This window comes from Protopterus annectens, chromosome 5.part0 (assembly GCF_019279795.1).
Source record: "Protopterus annectens isolate FY-2018-M chromosome 5.part0, PAN1.0, whole genome shotgun sequence".
Lineage (NCBI taxonomy): Eukaryota > Metazoa > Chordata > Ceratodontiformes > Protopteridae > Protopterus > Protopterus annectens.
The window spans coordinates 709,860,290-709,867,789 of NC_056735.1; the positions used below are offsets into that span (position 1 = coordinate 709,860,290).

The window sequence follows — 7,500 nt, forward strand, 5'->3', positions numbered from 1 at the left end:
TTTTCTTTTTAATTGTGAAATTTGCACACACCCAAAACCCACAAAAAGAGCAGTCATATGCAAAGCACATAATGTCGACTTCACATAAATGAATGGCTGCCTGAATTCCCTCAAATTAAAACCACTAAAACACAGTACAACATTTTCATAATTCAATTAACAACACTTGATCAAATAAAATACAACTCTATGTAATTCTGCAAAATGAATGTAAACCAATTTTACAAGGTGCCCGATTACTGTAAATTTCTGTATAAATGTCCTGCTGATTCTTGTGTAGTGTTTGTCTCTTCTGACAAACCTTCTAAGTTTCTGTCTTCTACTAAACTGCTTCCTTCAAAGACAGTAACGCCATGGAATGTCTGAGCAAAAAGGTTTATAATGGTGCCACCCTTGCTTATAGTGCTATCAGTTACTGGACTCATATGACTAGGTATGTTTTAACCCTTCTTTCTCAAGCTTCTCAAGTACTTTCTCACCTTCCTGATTCTGAAGGGAAGGTTTCAGCCCTTTCTTTGCTGGGTCTACAGCTCAAGTCGCTCAACACTCCATAAGTGTGGTTATGATGCAGCTGATGCTTCTTCTAGGGCTGCTGCATTTGGCTCTGTTCTGAGATGTTGCTCTTGGCTTCATATTCAGCCTTTACCTGATGACATTAAAGCTAAATTGCTGAATGCTCCTCTTAATAATAAAAACCTTTTAGACTCTGCTGTTGAACTTTTTAACTCCCTCCAGGACAAGGGCAGACCTTGCAGTAATTGAAACCTACTGGATTTCTGTTTCTCCTATCCCTAAGTTTCAGAGGAATTATCCCTCTAAATCTGCTTTTGTTCACAGACAGTCTTGCTTTCCACCCAAAGGTAAAAAGGGTTGCAGCCGTGTACCTCCAGCTGTGTCTACTCAAACTCCTACTTCTCAGAAGCCTCCTTTTCAGGACAAACCAGGTTCCCTCTGATGTTTTTTTCCCCTTTCCCTTGGGCAGGTTCCCTTGCCCTTTGTCTTTCTCTGTCCCTTCCCAGTTGGTTAAGGGTCACACAAGACTATTGGGTTTTGTCCATCATCTGCCAGGGGTAGTTCATGGTGTGGCAATCCCTTCATTTCTGGGCATCCCACAACTTCCTCAAGAACAGCTTCCTTTCTTTTTAGAAGTGCTTTAGGCTCTTATGGCCTAGGCCCATTCAAGTTGTGGTCTCTACCCAGGAAGGTTCTTTATTCCAGGATGTTTCTGGTTCCCAGGAAGTAAGGCACCTGAAAACCTATTCTGGACCTTTCTCAGCTTAACACCTTTTTCAAGGTCCCCTCCTTTCGTATGTTGTCCTTTCAAACTTTGTTCCCTCTCCTTCTTCCCCAGGCTTTCCTGGTATCTCTGGTCTTCAAGGATACCTACCTTCACATCCACATTCATCCCCTTGTCATGAAGTTTCTGTGTTTCTGTTTCTTCCTAGCATTTTCAGTTCTCTGCTTTGCCTTTTGGCCTCTCTACTGCCCTAAGTCTGATCATCAAATGCCTTGCTCCTGTCATTGCCTTTTGCAGGGTGAGAGAGGTACAGATCTTTTCTTATCTAGACGATGTGCTCATTCAGACTTTTTCCTCCAAAGTTCTGCTTCAGGATCTGCAGTTTACAGTTTTCCTGGTACAAAGCCTGGGGTTCACCATAAACTTTAAAAAATCAGTACTGGTTCCTTCTCAGGATCATGTTTTTCTTGGTAGCAGAACCCAAACTATTCCCATTCTGGCATCCCTGCCTCCCCTTAAAGGACAACCGCACCCTCAGACTCAAAAAACATATTAATTTCATCATGGTTTGACGTTTCCTATATTTTAATAGCACTCTGAGACTATTTTGAGCTTTTTAGATATTTTTAGATGCAATTTCTGACTCTGACCACGTGGGGTCTGGCATATTGAAAAAATTCAGACTGTTTACTCTGCCTCTAAGTATCCCAGAATGCATTATTTGTCTCCAAAAAATTGCATCAGATCTGCCACGTTTTGCCTTAAGCTGCTGTCACTTCATTGACTTAACAGGCATTCACTGCAGTCTTAAAATCCCCTACTTTTGGTTAAAATGTTATCCTTTTTCAATGACCACTTAAAACACAAGCAGTGCAAATGCTACAGAACAGAACTGAAAGGTGCATTTTCTAGCCATTTCATCTTAGAAATGCTAAATTGCTTTCTTTTGTGAAGGCTGAAATCTAGCTCTTCAAGGAATCTCCCCTCCCACTTCACACCTACCTTCCCTAGCTGTCAAAGAGCCAAGGGTAATTTGACCCATTATCTGCATGTGATTGACAGCTCGTCACAGCAGGTGACCAGAGTAATGTACTGTTTGCTTGTCAGCCTTTTCCTCCTTACAGTGGGAGACTTTTTTGTTGCACTACTCCTGTCAAATTTAAAACCAAGCTACATAGCACTGGCAATAATCCCTGCTTTGCAAAGCAGTCTGCCACTTATTTTCCCTTCCTGTTTAAATAGCTAACAAATGATGCACTATAAACTTGAAATATTTTAGACTTGCATGACAGCACCCACATGCTTTTTTGAGTCAATTTTTAAAATAAATTATGGTAGTGCATACACACACGCAGACACACGCAGACACACACACTGCTTTACTTCTACAATGATTTAGATTTTTACATTTTATAGCAGTGTACTAACCAAGCAGAGAAATCTGGTTCAAAAGCAAGGATAAATTGATCCTGAAATACCTATGAACCTCAGCGCAAGAAATTAGGACAAAGCCATACATAGAAGTGGGACAAAGGCACAAACGGAAAAGCGCAGTCCGGGTCTGAACTGTCTGCAAACAGCTACAGTTAACTTTGAGTATGTGTCTACCTGTTTGAGCCAATATTAATTTTCCCCTGGAGAGCACTCTGCTTTGGCTTGTAAGCAGCCCCCCCCCACACACACACACACACACACACACACACACACACACACACACACACACACACACACACACACATTCCACTTTCTCTTATTCCCTTCTGTTAGCAAATAGTATCTGCCATAACTCATCAAGCATTAAACATAACTGGGGAAATATAAACCCTGGATCAAAATGAAAATAAGTAGGCTAAGCTAAAAATGCAGCTGCGAAAGGGAAGCACGTGGCACCCTTACAAACAGAAAAAGATTAACTCCACTAATGTGCAATTAAAAACTTGGGAGGACACAATGTCAGGGCTAGGGAGGCATAGAAACAGGGACAAATTACATTTAGGATGCACTATTAAGATGTAATAAGACTTGCCTTACTTATGAAGTAGCAAAATGCTGGTGAAGAAGAAGTGCTTCACATGAATAGAGTCGACCAGATTTGCTAACACAGAAAAGGAGTTCCACACAGCACCTAGTCCATTTATTAGGTTAACAGTGGGCTGGGAAAGGCAGTGTTGACATCACAATGTGGGAGGATCACAGGGATTCTGTACAGCATGCAAATAAGGCAGTGTTTACGTCACTTTGGGGGAGGAAACCTCCCAGGATCTTCAGCAAGGGCTATGGCAGATGTGACATCATTATTTAAGAGATGACTAGACAGTTTTCATCTTGGTTTTAAAACTGAAAGTCAAACAGTATGGAAAAGTATGAAGCCTAAGCAGTAAAAGAGAATAGTGGATTTTTTTTTAAAGCTGCGGTTATGTTTTTTTGAGGCTGTATCACATAACAGGATTTTAGGGAGACATCAGGTAGAGATATTTGATTTGATATCCCGTTGTTTTCCTTTAAAGCTGTCTCTCTAATTGCCCTTTTCCAATCTCTTCTTCCTCTGGCTTCAGTTACAACTAGGGATTTTTCCTCAGGGATCTTAGACTTATGGCTTCCACCATTCCTATGCAATCTCTGGCCAGGATCCATATGAAAAAACATTATTTATACCTCAAGTCAGTGTGGCTTCAACACTGTCATCCCCTGGATTTCCTAGTTCCCTTCCTTCCTGTCTTAAGCTTGAGTTTCAGTGGTGGATTCATCAGCTTTCACTCAACCCAGGGCTTCCTTTCCATCCTCCAGTCCCATCTAAAGAACTCTTTTGGATGCCTTGGATAGGTGATGGAGAGCTTCCTTTTGTTCTGTCAAGATCCAGGTTCTCTGGCCTCTTCATCAGAGGTCAGATCACATCAACATCAATGAGATGAGAGCTCTCCTTTTAGCTCTTCAGGCTTTTTATTTCCTGTTTCTTCCGGGGCCCCTCAAAGTTTTCACAGATGAAGCCACAATCATGTGGTATATAAACAATCAATGGGGAACACAGTCCTACCTTCTTTGCAGGCTCACTCTTCAGGCCTGGAATGTAGCTGCCTAGTTTCAAGTGACTCTTCAGGTGAACTACATTCCTTCAGACCACAATATAGTGGCAGACTGTTTGAGCAGGTCCAGCATACAGGCTCATGAATGGATGCTTCACAGAGATATGTTTCTGGACATTGTCCATTGGTGAGGTATTCCTCAAGTAGATCTTTTTGCCTCCCTGCTGAACAGATCACTTCTTCTCTTCTGTTCCTGAGTCTCAAGTCCACTGGCTTAAAAACTGGGTGCTCTGTCTTTTTCTTGAAAGGGGATATTTCTTTATGCCGTCTCTCCCCTCCCCTAATTCTGAGGGTCCTGCACAAAATCAAGCAAGACTCCCCCAAAATCTTGCTGGTGGCTCTCTTTTGTCCCAGTTTCACCTTCTTTTTTACTTAGCCAGGGGCAATCACCACAAGTTTCCTAACTGAATAAACCTTCTCCCACAAAACAAGGAGGTCTCTTATCCACACTGACTTGTCCATTCTTCAACTTGACATTATGGATGATAAGGTTTTGATCCATTTTAGCAAATTTTTCTGATAGCATGCTTTGGGCTCTGCAGGAGGCCAGGAAGCCAACTAGCAAGAAATCTTGTTTGTCCAAATGTTAGATATTTTCTGTCTGGTGCTCTTCTTGTAACCAGGATCCATTTTCAGTGGGATCCTTCTGGTTCTGTCTTGTTTGTTTGAATTGCTGCAGGCTGGGTTAACATATTCCTCAGTTAAATCTCGCCTCTCAGCTATTTCTGCTTGCCTGCCATTGACTCTTCCTGTAGTCTCTATGTTTGAGTTTCAACAATTTCTTAAAGGCTTCCTTTATATCAGGCCCCCCCCCAAAAAACCTATTCCGCCTATGGAGGGCCTCAATTTTGTTCATAAAAAATTGACTCAGGCTTCTTTTCAGCCTGTTCGTTTGGTCCTTACTTCAGCTAGTATAGTATCTAACATCATGGTCTTACGAGTGTTCCTCCTTTTTTTGTTTTTCACAGGGACAGTGCCTCTCTTCATACTAATCCTTTTTTTATGGCCATGGTGCTCAATGTCTTGTCTCTTACTCAGTTTATTAATTCCTTCTCTGCTATTTGCTAGTGAGAAGGTTCTTCTCACCTTTGATTTGCATAGACAGCTCAGATATTTGGATAAGAGTAAGGCAATTCGCAAACCTGAGCAGCTTTTTCTTTCCTTTCATCCCAGGTATTTGAGTTTGGCAGTTTCTAAATATATTCAGAAACCATAAGAACAATGACACAAAAACAACCATGCTCTGGAGCTGAAAACTGCTTGCAATTTATTGTCTTCTGGTACCTCGGCTATACAAGCCTTCACAGGAATAAATTCACAACATACAGCAGTACTTTTTATAGAAACATCAATTAAATAATTAATCAATTAACTTTTTTTTAAAAGTTTTTTAAAGAACCATGATACGTTATATTTCCATACATTTATAAACTGAGATTCATTTTTAAATTCAAGCCCCTAGGGGCAAGTGTGCCAAAATTCAGTATAAATCTGCTTTCCAAATTTAATAGCTTTTGAACATAATTACCACCATTTATATAATCAGGTTTAGCCAATACACAGAAAAAAAGAGATTCAGTAACTCCCCCATGGACTGTATGAAAGTGTTCAGAAATAGGGTTATCCAACCTACAATTCCTAACATCACCTAAATGCTCAAGAATATGCATTTTCACTTTACGTCTGGTTTGACCAATATACCATCTAGGGGGTATACAGCCACAACCCACGATATATACTACCCCACAAGATAGACAATAAAATCTATCTGTAGCCACATATTTCGCACCATTTATTACATCCCCTGATATATTCTTCACTTTCGAACATACTTTGCACTTTCCACACTTGAACATACCAATATTTTTTACCCTAGAACCAACATTATATCTCAAACTAAGCAATTCTTTTAAGTTTGGGAACCTCCCATATGAAAAGGTAACTTTTTTAGGAAATAAATGGCCTACTTCATCATTAAAACAGACAATAGGCCATAAATTGTCCACAACACTTTTCAAAACTTTAGAGAAAGGTGAAAATTTAGTTACAAAGAAGGATTTTTTTGGTCTTCATCATCACCATGATGGTTAATCATAGATCTACAAGATCTTTGAACATGTCTACCATCACCTCGACCAATATTCTTATCCAACTTACTTTTACCTCTCTCAATCGAAGTTTCAGAGTACCCACGAGCAATAAGTCTTGCTTTCCCCTAGGGGCTTGAATTAAGAAATGAATCTCAGTTTATAAATGTATGGAAATGTAATGTATCATGGTTCTTTAAAAAACTTTTAAAAAAAAGTTAATTGATTAATTATTTAATTGATGTTTCTATAAAAAGTACTGCTGTATGTTGTGAATTTATTCTCGTGAAGGCTTGTATAGACGAGGTACCAGAAGACAATAAATTGCAGCAGTTTTCAGCTCCAGAGCGTGGTTGCTTTTTTTTTTTTTTTTTTTTTTTTCAGTTTCTAAACATACAAGATTTCTAAAGCCAATTTTTTTTTGTTATTCCACTCATGGTAAATGTCTGTCTTTTTCTGTAAAGGCTCATTCGACAAGACCTGTTGCTTTCTCTGGTGCATTTTTCAAAGGGCTGGATACCAATTCCATCCTTGAGGCTGCTACTTGGACTTCTGTCCATGCCATCACTAAACATTACAAGTTGGGTGTTGTTTTCAGAGGACGAGCTGGCTTTGCCTGGGCCATTCTACATGGGTTTATGGAGGGGTCTTCAGTGCCTTCCTCCTCCCAAGCTTCGTCTTTAGCTTTTATACTCTCCCTTATGTAAGGAATACTGCCACTGTGATATGGAAAAACATAGTACAGCTGTGTAAAATCTTACCATAACGGTAGATGTCCTTCTCTTCACTGTTGCAGTATTCACTCCCTCCTTCCACCCCCTTCCTTCTGCTCTGCCCTATTCTTCTTGCCTTCCTGGCCAGGAATTCTTCATGTTTTCCTCATTCTGGATGCACATGTTCCTGCTGGTCCCTAGGGACATCCTGTGTCTCCTAGGGCTTTTCAGTCCATACAACACCTTTATGCCCTATGCCTTGCATGGGGAGCATACGTGTGATGTACAATGTCTATACATTCTAAAGGCTTTGGCAAGCTGGCCGGACACTGGGTTATCCTTGGCAGGAGGTTCTTTACATAAGGAATACTGCAACAGTA

General features: G+C 40.4%; 1 protein-coding gene across 3 annotated transcripts in view; it reads left to right on the forward strand.

Annotated features, from left to right (window-relative positions):
- MID1 (midline 1) overlaps positions 1-7,500 on the forward strand; it is a 1,755,005-nt gene that overhangs the window by 1,386,427 nt on the left and 361,078 nt on the right. The gene's annotated exons all lie outside the window — the stretch shown is intronic.